A 17,181-nucleotide genomic window follows, 5' to 3' on the forward strand; every position below is an offset into this window, starting at 1 on the left:
CGCCACCAGAGCTGGAGTTGTGGGCTGCTGTGGTTTCCTTCCCAGATGCTGGAATAATTTGCAGCATGGAAACCTGGCTCGGGGCTGATCAGCAAGAAGATCTGCGTTAGCCGTTTGCATCAAAAGCTTGGCTTTCCCATTGAGGAATCAGCCCCCAGTCTCCTACGGGACAGGCAGGAACACTCACCCCTATACTAACGAGGAAGAAATTAGGAGCTGCTTTTGCACAGGCACAGAGGAGAATCAGCCAGGGAAGCTCCTCAATGAGCTGTGGCTGCCACAGACCCAGCTGGGACGGGGTTGGTCTGGGATCTGTGGGGGGTTTGCAGTAGAGGGAGTGGCCAAATTGGGGGCATTGTCCTGGGATTCCTAGGGGCTTTGCCAGCAGGTTGGGGGGTGGCATTAGGGTCTGAGCTGGGGCAGTAGCAGGCAAAAGCTTGCAACCATAAACTAAACCCCACCCCACAATGCATTGGGCAGTGTCCTTTGCCTCAGTTTCCCACCTGGCAGTGGGAAAGTCTGACAAACAAATGCTCCTTTAACATATCACACGCCTCTCCCTCCATGGCACCCCACTCACAATTGTCTGTGCTGGGTTAGTGCAGACCCAGCCTTCAGAGGTGTGTTCACAGGGTTCACCTCCCAGCTCACAAGTGTCTGTGGTTGCTGTGCAGAGCTGCAGTTGCTACAGCTGCTTTTTTCGGCTGCTGGCTACTCGCTGCCTTTTCTGCCGTGTTCTGAGGTTCCCATGCTTAACCCAGGCATTCAGTGATTTCAGCTCTTCGTGATTTCCCTGGGTAGCCGGGAACCTCACTGCCAGTACAGCCTCTGCCTTGGCTTTCCTTGCACCAGCGTCCTGACACCAGGTCTGAGACAGAACACCCAGAGGCACTTATCAGTAATTCCACTCTGCTAATCACCGAACAGAAACAACAATTCTCCCTGGAGCGTAATTAGCTTTGTCTTCAAACACTGAACAGGTCAGACCACGTCTAGGACACTTCAAGCACGATTCCCCTCCTCCTCCTCACTTTCCCTGTCATTTGGCGTCCCTATCCCCCTGGTCAGCGAGTAAGGTTCAGTTTAGGGCGACCTGTCTTTACTAGAAAGGTAAGGGTAACAGCCCTCCTGTGTACAATACTATAAAAATCTCTCCTGGCCAGAGGTACCAAAATTCTTTTACCCGTAAAGGGCTAAGAAGCTCAGGTAACCTGGCTGACACCTGACCCAAAGGACCAATAAGGGGACAAGATACTTTCAAATCTTGGGGGCAGGCTTTTGTTTGTGCTCTTTGCTTTGGTGTTGTTCGCTCTTGGGACTAAGAGGGACCGGACATCAATCCATGTTCTCCAAATCTTTTTGAACAAGTCACTCATATTTCAAACTTGTAAGTAACAGCCAGGCAAGGCGTGTTAGTTTTATCTTTGTTTTCTCAACTTGTGAATGTTCCCTTTGCTAGAGGGAGGTTTATCCCTGTTTTGTTGTAACTTTGAAACTAAGGCTAGAGGGGGTACCTCTGGGCTCTTTGAATCTGATTACCCTGTAAAGTTATTTTCCATCCTGATTTCACAGAGATGATTTTTACCTTTTCTCTTTAATAAAATCCTTCTTTTAAGAACCTGACTGATTTTTCCATTCTCCAAAGACCGAAGGGGTTGGGTCTTTGATCACTTTCTAACCAATTGGTGAGGGTATGATTCTCAAACCTCCCCAGAAAAGGGGGTGTAAGGGTTTGGGGGATATTTTGGGGGAAGAGGAACTCCAAGTGGTCCTTTCCCTGTTTCTTGTTAAATCACTTGGTGGTGGCAGCGTACCAGGTTTTAACCTAAGCTGGTAGAAATAAGCTTAGGGGGCTTTCATGCGGGTTCCCACATCTGTACCCCAGAGTTCAGAGTGGGAAAGGAACCCTGACACACACCCTTCAATCAGTTGTATGCAGGCCAATAAAAGATATAACCTCACCCCCCTAACCTCTCAATCAGGGCAGGGTAAGTAAGCTCTGCTGCCCTTTACTCAGGCAATAAGGATAACAACATTTCATTGTACTCATGTGTTTTGTAACCCAGCATCAGCCCAAACTGGTCCTTTTGGCAAAGCCGCCCCATCATGCTGCGTAGCTAGGCGGAGTAGGCGGGTCTGTGCAAACACGGTCTGTTCCTCAAGTATTTCCCCCAGCTCATCACTAGGTGTGAGGGGGGAACTCATTCAGACGCTGCTTACACTAACATATTTTAAAACGCCTCATTGTCCTTACCTCTGCTGGGCTTTCTGGCTATTCTGGAGTAGCTCAGATGAGGTGGCCGAGTGGTTAAGGTGATGGACTGCTAATCCATTGTGCTCTGCACGCGTGGGTTCAAATCCCATCCTCATCGGCTGTGTTTAATCTTCTTCCCCTCCCATCCAAACACCCATCTCCTCCCTTTGGTACAGTGACAGACCAACCCATGTTGCTTCCTGCAATCAAAAACCTTCCCAAGGTGTCAGACTTGCCTCCGGGATCCCTGCTTGAAATAAAACCAATTGAAATATGAGATTTCTAAAAAAGTTCAGGAGTCTAGTTTTTATCTCCAAAGGTAACATACTCAGAACCTCCTCCAAACATCCTGGGACTTCCCCCCAAATTATTAAAATGCCCCATCCACAGCGAGCCCATGACAGTGAAATACAGCCAGAGTGTCTAAGTCAAGCTATTCTGAAGCAGGCAAGGGAAACATTTTTCTCTGTGCTTCCCTTGGAGAGGTTTGTTTGCCTAGGAAAACAAAATCCCCCAAATTGAAAATTCTCTGCTGAAAATCCAGTCCTGCTCTGTTCTGGCACTTTGATTTGAATGTATTGTTGTTCTTCTCTTCTGGTTTCTGAATTATTTCAGGTTTTGGTTGGCAAAAAAAATCAGTTTTCAATTTCTAAGCACAAAGGGAAAAAAATATATTGAAAATATCTACATTATACACATACATCTCATCCCTGGGGAATTAAGAAATGAAATGCTCCCAGCCCCAGTTATGAAGAGAAAAGAGAAGGCAGAGGGAGAGATGAGCAGAGCTTTTTATTTAATATGGAAATTTCCAACATGCTGTAAAATCCAGAAGCCGATTCACACACAAAAACCTAGCAAGAAAAACTCCCCGAAGGAGTCAGAATCACCTGCTGCTGGGGGGAAGGTGGGGGCTGTGGAATGGGATTGAAGAGCACTGTGTAGAGGAGAGGCTGTGGGTCGTGATTGAAGGGCAGAGTGCAGAGAAGGGGACTGTGGGTTGGGACTGAGGGGCACTAGGAATAGGGGTTTCTGGGTGTGTGTGTTTTCCCTCTGTGCCGCCCCAGCCATGCGCAGACAGCTGGCACGGCAAACCTCAAGCTAACCGCCCAATGACCACAAGATCTGTTAAGGAACAAAGGCACCCAGCCAGGTTTACTGTCAAAAAGCACGGTACTAGTATCCCGCAGATTCTATCAGACCACTAGTACACGTATTCCCGTACAATGGACCAGCTGAGTGAAAGGCGGGACTTTCCGTTCCTCCCTAGGCCAGACAGAGACAATCCCTCGGAGATAAATCTTTATACCCTGATACAAACAAGTTGGAGACCCATACTAGATCTCAGAGCGCTCAACAAGTTTGTCAAGGCTCAAAAGTTCAAGATGGTCATCTTATCGCTGATCATTCCAGCATTGGAACAGGGAGACTGGTTTTCAGCATTCGACTTCCGGGATGCCAATTTTCACATCTCAATCCTACCCGCTCACGGACAATTTCTCAGATTCACTCTGGGACACAACCACTTCCAATACAGAGTGCTCACCTTTGGGCTATCAGCGGCCCCGAGAGTATTTTCCAAGGTTCTCTCAGCGGTAGCTGCTCATTTACACTCTCAAGGGATAATGATTTACCCATACCTGGACGATTGTCTCCTCGGAGCCCGATCTCTCCGGGCGTCTCACCAAGTCACTGATACGGTGATACATTTGTTTATGGAACTGGGTCTACCCTTCCTAGCAGGACGCGATTAATGGCCCTGCACACTTGCGTTGACGCAGCCCCAAGAGTTCACTTCCTGACTCCAAACTGATTTGCGACCGACTGGCAGACATCTGCTCTAGAGGTGATCCTGGCAATTACAGACCGGTAAGTCTAACGTCGGTACCGGGCAAATTAGTCGAAACAATAGTTAAGAATTGTCAGACACATAGAAAAACATAAACTGTTGAGCAATAGTCAACATGGTTTCTGTAAAGGGAAATCGTGTCTTACTAATCTATTAGAGTTCTTTGAAGGGGTCAACAAACATGTGGACAAGGGGGATCCAGTGGACATAGTGTACTTAGATTTCCAGAAAGCCTTTGACAAGGTCCCTCAGCAAAGGCTCTTACGTAAATTAAGTTGTCAAGGGATAAAAGGGAAGGTCCTTTCATGGATTGAGAACTGGTTAAAAGACCAGGAACAAAGGGTAGGAATTAATGGTAAATTCTCAGAATGGAGAGGGGTAACTAGTGGTGTTCCCCAAGGGTCAGTCCTCGGACTTATCCTATTCAATTTATTTATAAATGATCTGGAGAAAGAGGTAAACAGTGAGGTGGCAAAGTTTGCAGATGATACTAAACTGCTCAAGATAGTTAAGACCAAAGCAGACTGTGTTGAACTTCAAAAAGATCTCACAAAACTAAGTGATTGGGCAACAAAATGGCAAATGCAATTTAATGTGGATAAATGTAAAGTAATGCACATTGGAAAAAATAACCCCAACTATACATACAAAATGATGGGGGCTAATTTAGCTACAACGAGTGAGGAAAAAGATCTTGAAGTCATCGTGGATAGTTCTCTGAAGATGTCCGTGCAGTGTGCAGAGGCAGTCAAAAAAGCAAACAGGATGTTAGGGATCATTAAAAAGGGGATAGAGAACAAGACTGAGAATATATTATTGCCCTTATATAAATCGATGGTACGCCCACATCTCGAATACTGCGTACAGATGTGGTCTCCTCATCTAAAACAAGATATACTGGTATTAGAAAAGGTTCAGAGAAGGGCAACTAAAATGATTAGGGGTTTGGAACGGGTCCCATATGAGGAGAGATTAAAGAGGCTAGGACTCTTCAGCTTGGAAAAGAGGAGACTAAGGGGGGATATGATAGAGGTATATAAAATCATGAGTGATGTGGAGAAAGTGGATAAGGAAAAGTTATTTACTTATTCCCATAATACAAGAACTAGGGGTCACCAAATGAAATTAATAGGCAGCAGGTTTAAAACCAATACAAGGAAGTTCTTCTTCACACAGCGCACAGTCAACTTGTGGAACTCCTTACCTGAGGAGGTTGTGAAGGCTAGGACTATAACAGCGTTGAAAAGAGAACTGGATAAATTCATGGTGGTTAAGTCCATTAATGGCTATTAGCCAGGATGGGTAAAGAATGGTGTCCCTAGCCTCTGTTTGTCAGAGGATGGAGATGGATGGCAGGAGAGAGATCACTTGATCATTGCCTGTTGGTCCACTCCCTCTGGGGTACCTGGCATTGGCCACTGTCGGTAGACAGGATACTGGGCTAGATGGACCTTTGGTCTGACCCAGTACGGCCGTTCTTATGTTCTTATGTTTGGAGTCACCATCTTCCACACTGCGATCGCCATGTGCTTCTCCACTGAGAGGGCAGCTCTCATTTGGATGTCCTTGCGCCTCAGTGCTGGGGCAAGCTCCGCAAACAGTTCCAGGAAGGTGGCTTTCCTCCTCCAAAAATTCTGTAGCCACTGCTCGTCATCCCAGACCTGCATGATGATACGATCCCACCACTCAGTGCTTGTTTCACGAGCCCCAAAGCGATGGTCCACCACGTGCAGCTCTTCCAGGAATGCCAAAATTAATCTAACGTTGCTCCTATCCATGGCAGACAGCACGTCAGGCAACTGTGAATCCTTTTGAGTTAGGAGCTTCACGATTAACGGCACTGCCATTCGGGATGTGTTAATGACAGTTAGCGGAGCATTGGAGAGCAGTGCGGGATCCAGCCTTTCACACAGAGATGACAGGGCCAACAGCAAACAAGGGCCATTGAAAAATCCTGTGAAACAAAGTGTTGGGGAGGACCCAGTTGTCATGGTACATGTAGGTATGAATGATATAGGGAGGGATAGGAGCGAGGTCCTGGAAGGCAAATTTAGGCTGCTAAGTAAGAGATTGAAGACCAGGGACACCATGGTTGCATTGTCTGAAATGCTTCCAGTTCCACCCGGAAGTAATGTTGATTTCTGCTCATTTATCAACAGGCCTAAGGCCCGACAGGTGGCCAGTGCTATGTCCATGTAGCATCCCACCTCATCTTGCGAACAGCCTTTGATCAGGCAATCATCGCGGTACGGATAGATGTGAACGCTTCGACGTCTCGGGTAAGAAGCAATCGCTGCTTTGTAAATACCCTTGGGGCCGCTGACAGGCCAAAGGGAAGCACAGTGGACTGACAGTTGTGTCAGACCACCACAAATCGAAGATATCTCCTGTGTCCACAGAAAATAGAAATGTGGAAATAAGCATCTTTTAAGTCGAGGGCGGCATACTAGTCTCCCGGATCCAGGGACGGAATGATGGAGGCCAGGGAGATCATGTGGAATCTCAATTTCTTGAAATATTTGTTGAGGTGACACAGGTCCAGGATGGGCCACAGGCCCCCTTTGGCTTTTGGGATTAGGAAATATCAGGGGTAAAACTCCTTCTCCCTCAAATCCTGAGGGACCTCTTCCACCGCCCCCACACGCGGGAGGGTTTCCACCCTCCCGGACAAGAAGTTGCTCATGAGAAGGGTCCCTGAAGAGGGATGGGGTTGGGGGGTTGAGAGGGAGGGATGGAGCAAAAACTGCAGATGTACCCCAACAGTCGCAGTGCAGAGTCCCCAAAGGTCTGATGTTATGTGGGACTACACAGTGCGAAAAGAAAACAGGTGGTCCAAAAACAAAAGGAAGGATCCTGGATAAAGTCTGGTAAGCCACCCTCGAGCGCCTCCTCAAAAGGCCCATCTGGACCCTCCAGGGTATCTACTTGAGCTCGACTGACAGGCTGAGGTAGAAAACGGGTTGGTGATGCGTGTAGCCCTTCCCTGCCTCGCGGCCTCCCCAAAAACCTTGGAGGCTGAGGTGGCCTAAAATGCTTCCTGGAGTCTGGAGGCATGATGGCCGCTGGAGCTGCCGGGAGGGGGGCCTTAGCTACCGTCTTGCCCTCCTCCAGAGAACTCCTGCCTCCATTCCTGCAGAGGGGAGTCTCTGAATTGGGTCGAGTCCCACAAATTAAAGTCAGACTTCCCCAGCAAGGCCTGCTGGTGCAAGATATGGAACTGGAGGCTGCCCATAAAATAAACTTTCCTCCCGCACGAATCCAGTCTCTTGGCCTCCTTATTTTTCGGGGTGGCGCTGGGCTGTCCCTGCCTATCTCTCTCGTTGGCCGCCAACACCACCCTTGACCCGGGAGGGGGAGGGGGTCTGCCAAAGGGCCTTTAGTTCTTCCACCTCCAGCCCCGAGTTCCTGGCGACCTGCTGCAGGAGCTGCTGATGAACCCTGAAATTCTCCAGTAGGAGCGGCTTCGAGGGACCTGCCACCGCCTCCTCTAAAGGGGGACGACGATGACGAGGAGGAGGCCAGCGCCATTGGAGGGACCGGTACTTCCTCCTCAGTCTGATCCGCTTCCGTCTGGCCCATTTCAGCAACCTCGGTGCTGGGATCAGTGCCGTAATCAGTATCCAGTCATGGGCGGGGTAGGGCCATGGACTGCATCTCGGACAAGACTGAGTATGGTCCCTGGGAAGGGGCCCCTGGTGCAGGGGGAAACCCCCACAGGTGCCAATGCATGGGCCAGTAACCCAGTGGCCAAGGAGCGGCTGCAACACCAGTGCTGAAGTCTGGTGCATGCATCAGGTACCGATACTTCTTCTGTAACACAAAGAATTCCACCTCGGATCCTCACCTGAATACCATGGGGGAGCCGTGCCCATCTCTGCCTCCAGACTGACCTGGGGGCTTGGTGACCAATGCCAGGTCAGGGACCGCTGCAGTGGGGCCATGCAGCATTTACCCTGGAAAGGTGCCGGTCCGGCTAAGGAGCTCTCCGTTCTTTGCACCCTTCTGTCCCCGGTAGCCGTGGCCAGTCTGATCTCTTGGGGAGTGGGTGGTATCAGAAGGGTCGTCAGGTCTTTTGCGGCCTGGAAGACCTCCAGAGTCGAGGGGGCCCTCAGGTGCGAGGCACCATCACCGCTCCTGGGAGTCGGAGGTGGGTTCTGGATTGGTCTCGGTGCCCTTGTCGCAGACCCTGGAGCCGACCACGGCTCCAAGGAGGACGCGTGGCTAGGCATGGGTTTCACCACATCCGATACTCTCCGTGTGTCCCGCTCTGGCACCAAAGAGCGCCCTTTTCCAGCGCCCATCTTCTTGTGCCTCTTCCTCGGCACCGGGGATGTAAAACGGTGTCGGGAAAGACATGATGTCAGAGACGGAGGCCGAAGTGCTCTGCGCCGATTCGGAGTGGGACGGCTCCGAGGACGGTCTGAGGACTGGCTCCGTCAGTAGAGCCTTCGGGCAAATGTCTCTCTCTTTCTGAGTCCTTGGTCTAAAGCCTCTGCAGATCTTCCACCTCTCCTTAACTTCAGCCTGCCCAAGGCACTTCAGACAGGCCGAATGTGGGTCGCTCACTGGCATAGGAAGAGCACGGCTTAAAGCCTGGATCCCGAGGCATGCCCAGTCCCTGGGATGACATCCCTCTAAGCGCCGGACAGCTAACTACAGTCTATACACTAAACTGTGAACTAAATGCACTAATTACAACTATCTACAACAAAACAGAGTCCAAACCATTAGTCCGGGAAAGCCTTGCAGGAGCAAGACGACATTCCAGAAACCGTCACAAGTGATAAGAAGGTACTGGGGGGTGTGGGGGGCGCGGGGCCAGTGGCACCCCGTATATTGGTGTATATGAGGCTCCAGGGGGCGCTAGGGCTGGCCCTATGGATATTACTAAGGGGAAAATCTCCGGCAACTGTGCACATGGCGTGCACACGCCTAGCATGGAATTGACATGAGCAAGCACTTGAAGAACTGGTTAATATCTAGAGGGAAGCCATGGCCTCTCCTCCTTGAATTAATAAAATGCGGGTGGGGAGGGGGGTCTTTCATTAACACAGACTTAAGGTTGCCTGGTGGGATGTCATCCTTTTGCAGAATCTTAACGTCAACCAAACTTCAACTTCTGAAACCTAGGAAATGTACTGTTCAGTTTGCTTACTTTCAGCCATGCCCCATGTAGCGAATCGGTGTGGCTCCCCGCCGCCCCGGAGGGGGGCGAGCCCATCCGGAGGCCGGAGTGGGCGGAGCTAGGGAGCTCAGAGCCTGCCCCCCCCAGAGGGTCAGGCGGCGACCCGGAAGTATAAAGGCTCGCCCTCAGAGCTCAGTAAGGCCCCAGCCGCCGGAGAGACCAGACGTCTCCAGCCTAGCTCGTGGCTGGGAAAACTCCGCTGCCCAGGGCAGCTGCCAGGAGACAAAACACAAGCAGCTTTCAATTACCTCCGTGGAAAATTCCCAAGGTTAAGTGAAGCTAAGATAAAGGAAGGTGTCTTTGTTGGTCCTCAGATTCGTGAACTTCTTCGAGATGATGCATTTGACCATGCACTATTGCTGGACAGTGACAAGAGATGCTTCATTTAATGAATACAAGAGACAAGCCAAGAAGCGCCGAGTAGACACTGAATAGGACTAAACTATGTACATACTAGTTTTTTGCCTTTTGTTTCATAATACATTTTATTTATATAACCCTTTTGCTGATTTTTAAAGTGTTACATAAACAGGACATGTGAAATATTATCATGTAAAGCAACCATAAACACATGAAAAGACCTAGGTTTACAATTTATGATTAAAACTCTACTATCTACACAATATACATAGACATAAAATGTAAAAACTTAAATATCTTAGAAACAGTAGCCAATCAGTTGTTTTAATTGTCATATTTGAATTCAGCACATCAAAATACATAATAAATAGCACATTTTATCTCTGAAGCAGACAACTTCTCAAAAATTGTAGACCAGTGTTATTTTCCTAATATGAAAATGAAAATCAGCTAATTAATATATGAAGCAATGTATATAATATATAATTTTGTTATTATTTATATAGTCATGGAAAGTAAATAATACATGGAAGAAATGAAAGGGTTCTTTTTAAGTGGCTTTTTTTTTTAGTCATCCCTGCTGGGGCCCCATCAAAACTGTTCGAATTGGGCCCCGCACTTCCTAAAGCCGGCCCTGACCCCGCACCGTCGTCCCGGTGCGACTAACCAAGATGGGTCCCGACGATGACCCCAAGGCGTTCTTGGTAATATTCGAACAGGTGGTGCTGGGCGCGGGAGTGGCCCCAGGACCAATGGGCCACCCTTTTGGCCCCTACCTAACGGGGACTGCCCAGACAGCATACAGGGGGCTGGCTACAGAAGAGGCAAGGAATTATAGCCAGGTGAAGGCCGCAATCTTGGATGCCTTAGATGTCAGCCCAGAGACCTTTTGGCAGTGATTCCGAAGCCAGACGTACCCCACGGGCACCAGACCCAGGCTGGTGGTCCAAGCCCTGAAGGAGGCGTGTAGGTGGTGGCTACAGCCGGAAACGAGTACGGCGGAGGAGGTTACGGAACAAGTCATCCTCAAACAGTTTGTGCACATCCTCCCGAAGCGAGGACGGGCCTGGGTGCTCCGCCACCGGCAGGCGACATTAGCTGCGGCCGTCATGCTGATGGAAGACTTCCTTGCGGCCGAGACGCCAATGGGGCCCACCCTCCGAGCTCAAAACCCCGGGCCGGAACGCCTGAACACGGAAAGAAAAGGGGACACCTCAACCGGACCGTGGAACCTTGGCCGCGGGCAAGAGGCCTGCCCGGGACCTCGGCCCAGACGCCCGGAACCTCCCCCTCGGCCCGGACCGTCCAACCCCGTGCCAAGTGTCGTGAGGGTTCCCCGGAGTCCCCCTAGGAGTCCGAGGGGAGCCCCCTCCCGCGGCAGTCGCCCTGAACTCGGGCCCTGCTTCCGTTGTGGGAAGTCGGGACACTTGCAGCGGGACTGCACGGAAATGGACTTCAGCTTCGGTCAGGTCTGTGCAGGGGACACCAGGGCCCGGCTACCACAGGCTCCCAAGATCACGGTCCCGGTAGTTGTCAGAGGCCACCCCACCCAGGCCGTGATCGACTCCGGCTGTGGCCAGACACTGGTTCGCCAGGCTTTGGGACCTCAGGCAGACCCCCACTTGGGAACAATTCACCTGCAATGCATCCATGGGGATGTCCGGCCTTACCCTAGTGCCTGGGTCCGGTTAACAGTGGCTGGCGTCACCCGACGAATCATTGTTGGCTTAGCCCCTCGACTTGCGTATCCGGTGATCCTGGGACGGGACTGGCCTGCATTTGAGGAGATCCTCCGGTCGACCCCGGCCTTGGAAGGAGAGTCCCAGGAGGCCCTACCGGAAGAGGAGCACGGGACCCCAGAACCTGAAGCAGGAACCGGAGAAGCCGGCAATCCCCTGCTGGGGCCCGTGGTCGAGCCCCTCCTCCATACCGATTTCTGCCGTGACCAGAGAGCTGACCCTACCTTTAGCTGGGCCTATGAACAACTAGTGGCAGTCGATGGGACCATCATCGACCCCCAACGCACAACCCAGTGGCCCCACTTCGAACTACGCCGGGACCGTCTTTACCGGATTGACCGTGAACCCCGTACGAAGGAGCCCCATACGCAGCTGCTGGTACCGCGGTGTCACCGGCGCGCCGTGATGAAGCTTGCGCATGACATCCCAGCTGCTGGGCATCTGGGCCAGGAGAAGACCCTCACCCGGATTTTAACGCGGTTCTTCTGGCCCGGTGTTCACCAGGAGGTGAAGAACTATTGTAGCTCCTGCCCGGAGTGCCAGTTAGCCGCTCTGCAACGAGTACCCAGGGCACCCCTTGTCCCCATGCCTATAATAGAAACACCATTTGAACGAGTGGCCATGGATCTGGTGGGCCCACTCCCCAAAAGTGCTTCAGGGTTCCAGTATGTCCTGGCTATCGTGGACTATGCCACCTGTTTCCCAGAGGCCATTCCGTCGCGGAGCACCACCGCCCAGACCATCGCCGGGGAACTGGTGAAGGTCTTTGCTCGGGTGGGCCTGCCCCGAGAAATCCTAACAGATCAAGGCACTAACTTCACCTCCCGGTTGTTACAGCAGGTCTGCGAGCTCCTGGGGGGTCAAACAATTACGCACCTCTGTCTACCACCCGCAGACGGATGGGCTGGTGGAACGATTCAACCGGACCCTCAAGGAGATGCTGCGGAAGTTCCCCCCGGAGGAGCTATGCCAGTGAGACCAGTTGCTCCCTCCCCTGCTGTTAGCCATCCGCGAGGTACCCCAGTCCTCAACCAAGTTCTCCCCGTTTGAACTGTTGTACGGGCGCCATCCATGGGCCCTGTTGGACTTAATGCGGGAAACTTGGGAGCAGTCCCCCTCTCCAACCCAGGGCCTCCTGAAGTATGTCCTCCAGCTGCAGGAGTACTTTGCTCAGGCTGGGGCCCTGGCTCATGAAAACTTAAAAGCTGCACAGGACAGGCAGGAACAAACTTATAACCAGGAGGCGCAGGTGTGTGACTTTGAACCCGGGGATCGGGTCCTGCTCCTCCTGCCCTCAAGTGAGTCGAAGCTACTGGCCCGTTGGCAGGAACCCTACGAGGTAGCTCGGAAGGTTGGGCCTGTCACCGACCAGTCTGAGTTCAGTCCCCGCGCACACCAGACCGAGGACCCCACTTCTCCCCTGCTCGGCGACACTCTCACGGAGGAGCAGCGCAAGCAGGCCAAATGTCTCCTGCAGGCTTTCCAGGGGACCTTCACGGCCCTACCCGGGTATACGACCCTGGTCTATCGGTCTGTCCAGACCGAGCCAGGGAAGGTAATCCGAGAAACGACCAGGCCACTGCCGTACCGGATGCGCCAGGAGGTGGAGGAAGAAGTACAGGCCATGCTGGCCTTGGGGGTCATCGAGCCATCGCAGAGTGAGTAGCGTGGCCCGGCGGTCTTGGTACCCAAGTCCGACGGCACCCGACGCTTTTGTATAGACTTCCGATGGCTGAATGCCATCTCACGGTTTGACGCCTACCCGATGCCCTGTGTGGACGAGTTGCTGGGCCGCCTACGGGAGGCCCGGTTTATCACCACCCTTGACCTCAGTAAGGGGTACTGGCAGATCCCGCTCGATGACCCCTCTAAGGAAAAGACAGCGTTCGCCACTCCTACAGGACTTTACCAGTTCACACGGATGCCGTTCGGCCTCCATGGGGCCCCGGCGACGTTCCAGCGACTGATGGATCGCCTTCAACGGCCCCATCGAGACTAGGCAGCAGCTTACCTGGATGATGTCGTGATCTATAGCCGCCACTGGGAAGACCACCTGGAATGGGTAGCGGCGGTCCTAAGATCCCTGCGACGGGTGGGACAGACGGCCAACCCGAAAAAGTGCCGCATCGGATGGCAAGAGACCACATACCTGGGGTACACTATAGGAGGAGGACGAGTGAAGCCCCTCGTTGGGAAAGTACAAGCCCTGGCAGCCTGCCCGACACCCACCACGAAACGCCAAGTCCGACAGTTCCTGGGGCTCGTCGGGTACTATTGGCAGTTCATCCCCCAGTTTGCTTCCATCGCAGCACCCTTAACCGGACTGTTGACGAAGGACAGCCCCCGGCAGGTGTGGTGGTCCCCAGATTGCGAAGACGCCTTCCGGACACTCCAGACGTGTCTCTGCCAGGAACCAGTCTTATACAGCCCGGACTTCCACCGGGGGTTCATCCTCCAGACGGATGCTTCAGTGGTAGGGCTGGGGGCCGTCCTGTCCCAAGAAGTTGATGGAGAAGACCACCCGGTCCTATACCTTAGCTCAAAATTATTCCCCCGTGAAAAGAACTACGCCATGGTCGAGAAAGAGGCACTTGCCGTAAAATGGGCCTGTGACGCCCTATGGTACTACCTCCTTGGGGCGCCGTTCACGCTAGTGACGGACCATGCCCCCCTCCGATGGTTGATGAAAATGAAAAATAACAACGACCGATTACTGCGGTGGTATCTGGCCTTGCAACCCTACGCTTTCACCATCCAGCATAGGGCTGGTAAGGAACATGCAAACGCAGACTTCCTGTCCCGCCTCGGAGGGATGGAAGAGCCTGACCCCGACGAGCGGGAGCCAGACTTGAGGGGGAGGGTGTGTAGTGAGTCGGTGTGGCTCCCCGCCGCCCCGGAGGGGGAACAGCCCATCCAGAGGCCGCAGTGGGCGGAGCTAGGGAGCTCAGAGCCCACCCCCCAGAGGGTCAGGCGGCGACCCGGAAGTATAAAGGCTCGCCCTCAGAGCTCAGTAAGGCCCCAGCCGCCGGAGAGACCAGACGTCTCCAGCCTAGCTCGTGGCTGGGAAAACTCCGCTACCCAGGGCGGCTGCCAGGAGCCGTCGGGCCTGCCCTGAGCCCACTATCCAGAGGAGCCGCCCGGCCGGCCCTGTGCCCGCTATCCGGAGGAGCTGCTGGGCCTGCCCTGCGCCCGCTATCCGGAGGAGCTGCCAGACCTGCCGATCAATCCCTGCCCCGAAGAACCCATGGTCCTGGATTCCCCAGAGGCCGATACCAGGACCCAGGTAGGCCCCAAGGGAGAGTGTGGAAGTAGCCCGGGGGCAGCCGACCCTAGTCTGGCTGCAGCACTGCCAGAGCCTATGTCAGTGTGTTGCGGCCAGGATCCCCACTGACAACAGCAGGTCTTCTGCCGCTGCTAGGGCCCCGGGCTGGGACGCAGTGGAGTGGGAGGGCCTGCGTCCCCCCTGCCACCCAACCCGTGGGTGGCAGTCTCCCCCTCTCCCAGGCCTTTTGAGGCTTGAGGCCTACTATTGTTGCTCAGCCCTGACTGAGGGCCTGAGCTCCTGACTCAGCGTTTGTTGCCCTGCCCTGACCCAGGGCCCGGGCTTAATACTTTGTACTCGGTTGTTGCTCAGCCCTGACTGAGGGCCTGAGCTCCTGACTTAGCATTATTGCCCGCCCTGAGCAGGGCCGGGCGTACCGTGTTCTTCCGGTTACAGCAAGAGCTGCTGAGGGAGACCCCATGGCCGGATGAATTTCCCTAACTCACCGGTGTATAGTGAGCCGGTGTGGTTCCCCGCTGCCCCGGAGAGGGTCGAGCCCCGGCAAACTCTTGTACACCCCAGTATGTCATTAACACACACTGTTTTACGCAGTGGTGTTGTAGCTGTTAACACCCCTACATTTACTCTGCCAGGCCCACAATGTCTGAGAAGTGGAAGCTTTTCACCTCCATTTACAGCCCTTCAAACCAGACCCCACCCCAGCCTCAGCTTGGCCTGGCCTGGCACAACTCCTGGGCTAAATTCCCTCTAAGATGCCGCGGCTGGGGAGAGGTGCTTCACCCCCAGCCCCAGAGCTGCCATGTGTGGGGAGAGGTGCTCTCCCCCAGTCCCGGCTACTGCAGTGAGAGAGGTCTGGGGGGGGGAGTCCTCTCTCCCTGCCGCAGCCCCAGGGCAGCCTGCACCCCCAAACCCCTCATCCCTGGCCCCACCCCAGAGCCCGCACCCTCAGCCAGGGCCCTCACACTATAGGCCAAAAGCTTAATGGGGAGAAATTGTCTCGAGTAAACTGTGCTCCATTTTTCTTATTTTGTTAGCTTTGAATTAGTAAGAAGAAATTGCTTTGGTTTTATTCTTTGCTTTACGTGTTACTGATTGTTTTTAGAAGTATAGACGTGTTATGGCTGCAATTCTTGCTTTTGAAATGATTTACTGTTGTGTGTGTGAGTGAAGAATGTCTGGCATGCTAACAGAGAAGAGACAGCAGGAGCCTGTACTCATGGGCCGGATGGTCGAGAGGGGAGTGGAGAAGTCGAGAGGCACTAACCTTATTATCAGAATCACCCACATGGCACCCACCCTAAAGCAAAGGCAGATGCCCCAAGGACAAGATAAAGAGCGGAGCCAGAGGGATGAGATAAGAAACAACTCCGGATACTCCCAGTAACAACCCAAAATAATGCTGATTGGGAGCAACCTTGACTATCTCATGACTAACAGCTCCGGTGTGACACACCAAGGTCCATAAACTTGTATGGGAACTTACTACTATAAAAGGAGGGTGTATTGCCCATGGGACTTTGGGTTTGTTCTGCATCAACATCGGAGCTTCGGACGCGTCTGACAGAGACCCAGCTCCAGCTCCTCCCCTCCCTCGTGTGCAATTTCAACGGGCCACTGGAACGGACCGAGCAACACTAAGGACTGGTAACTATAAGAACCAGCTGCAGAACCTTTTGGTGTGTGTATATGAATGGAAACATATGCTGATTTTAATGCTTAAATTGTCCTCTCAATATACACGGTGTATTGCCTTATCCCCTTGAAAAAGAGTCCATGTGCTCCTTATAAGCATAACGCCACCCTCATACCTCAACCCTCTACCCTAGCCCTGAACCCCATCCCACATTCTGAACCCCTTGGCCCCACCCCTGCCACACACCACCTCCATATTGGGGCACATAACAAAATTCATTCCGCAAATGGATGTAAAAAATGAGAGGGAACACCAGACAGGGGCCCAGACTGGGCCTCGCCAGGACAGACACTGCAGAGCACGAACCCAAACACCTCCATCTCAGTGACTTCTCCCTGCTTAGCAACACACCTCTCATACACACTCCCGAAAGCCTGGGTAGGGGGGATTTATTTTCTCTTGTGAAGTTCTGAACCCCCGCCTCCCCCCGATGAAGCTGGAGTGAGAGGTGGCACCTGTGAAAACCAAAGGGTCAATTTGGAGGGAGATGATGAAGTTATGAGGTGGACTGGCTTCACCCAGAATCTCTATGGTTCCAGCCCATGTTACTTATTAAAAGAAATATGACTCAATATCTCTTTTATACGCTTTATTCAAATGAACTAATCCAATCAAGAATACACAATGAAGGTTAATCTACTACAAACCCAACTCAACTAAATAAGGGTTAAACCAGGGGTCTCAAACACGCGGCCTGCGGCCCCCCACCCTCCCCCAGTGTTTAGCGGATCCGGCCGGACGTGCACCGGGGGCAGGGCAGGCTCCCTGCCTGCCTGTCTGCCCTGCCCCCACAACGCTCCAGGAAGAGGCTGGAACGT

General features: G+C 52.7%; 1 protein-coding gene and 1 non-coding gene across 18 annotated transcripts in view; both read left to right on the plus strand.

The window, feature by feature from the left end:
* LOC103306853 (zinc finger protein 436-like) overlaps nucleotides 1–17,181 on the plus strand; it is a 495,746-nt gene that overhangs the window by 267,367 nt on the left and 211,198 nt on the right. The gene's annotated exons all lie outside the window — the stretch shown is intronic.
* Nucleotides 2,291–2,372, plus strand: TRNAS-GCU (transfer RNA serine (anticodon GCU)). Its single transcript has one exon. It is a non-coding gene; the product is annotated as a tRNA-Ser (tRNA).

The sequence above is a fragment of the Chrysemys picta genome, chromosome 16 (assembly GCF_011386835.1).
Source record: "Chrysemys picta bellii isolate R12L10 chromosome 16, ASM1138683v2, whole genome shotgun sequence".
NCBI classification, from domain to species: Eukaryota; Metazoa; Chordata; order Testudines; family Emydidae; genus Chrysemys; species Chrysemys picta.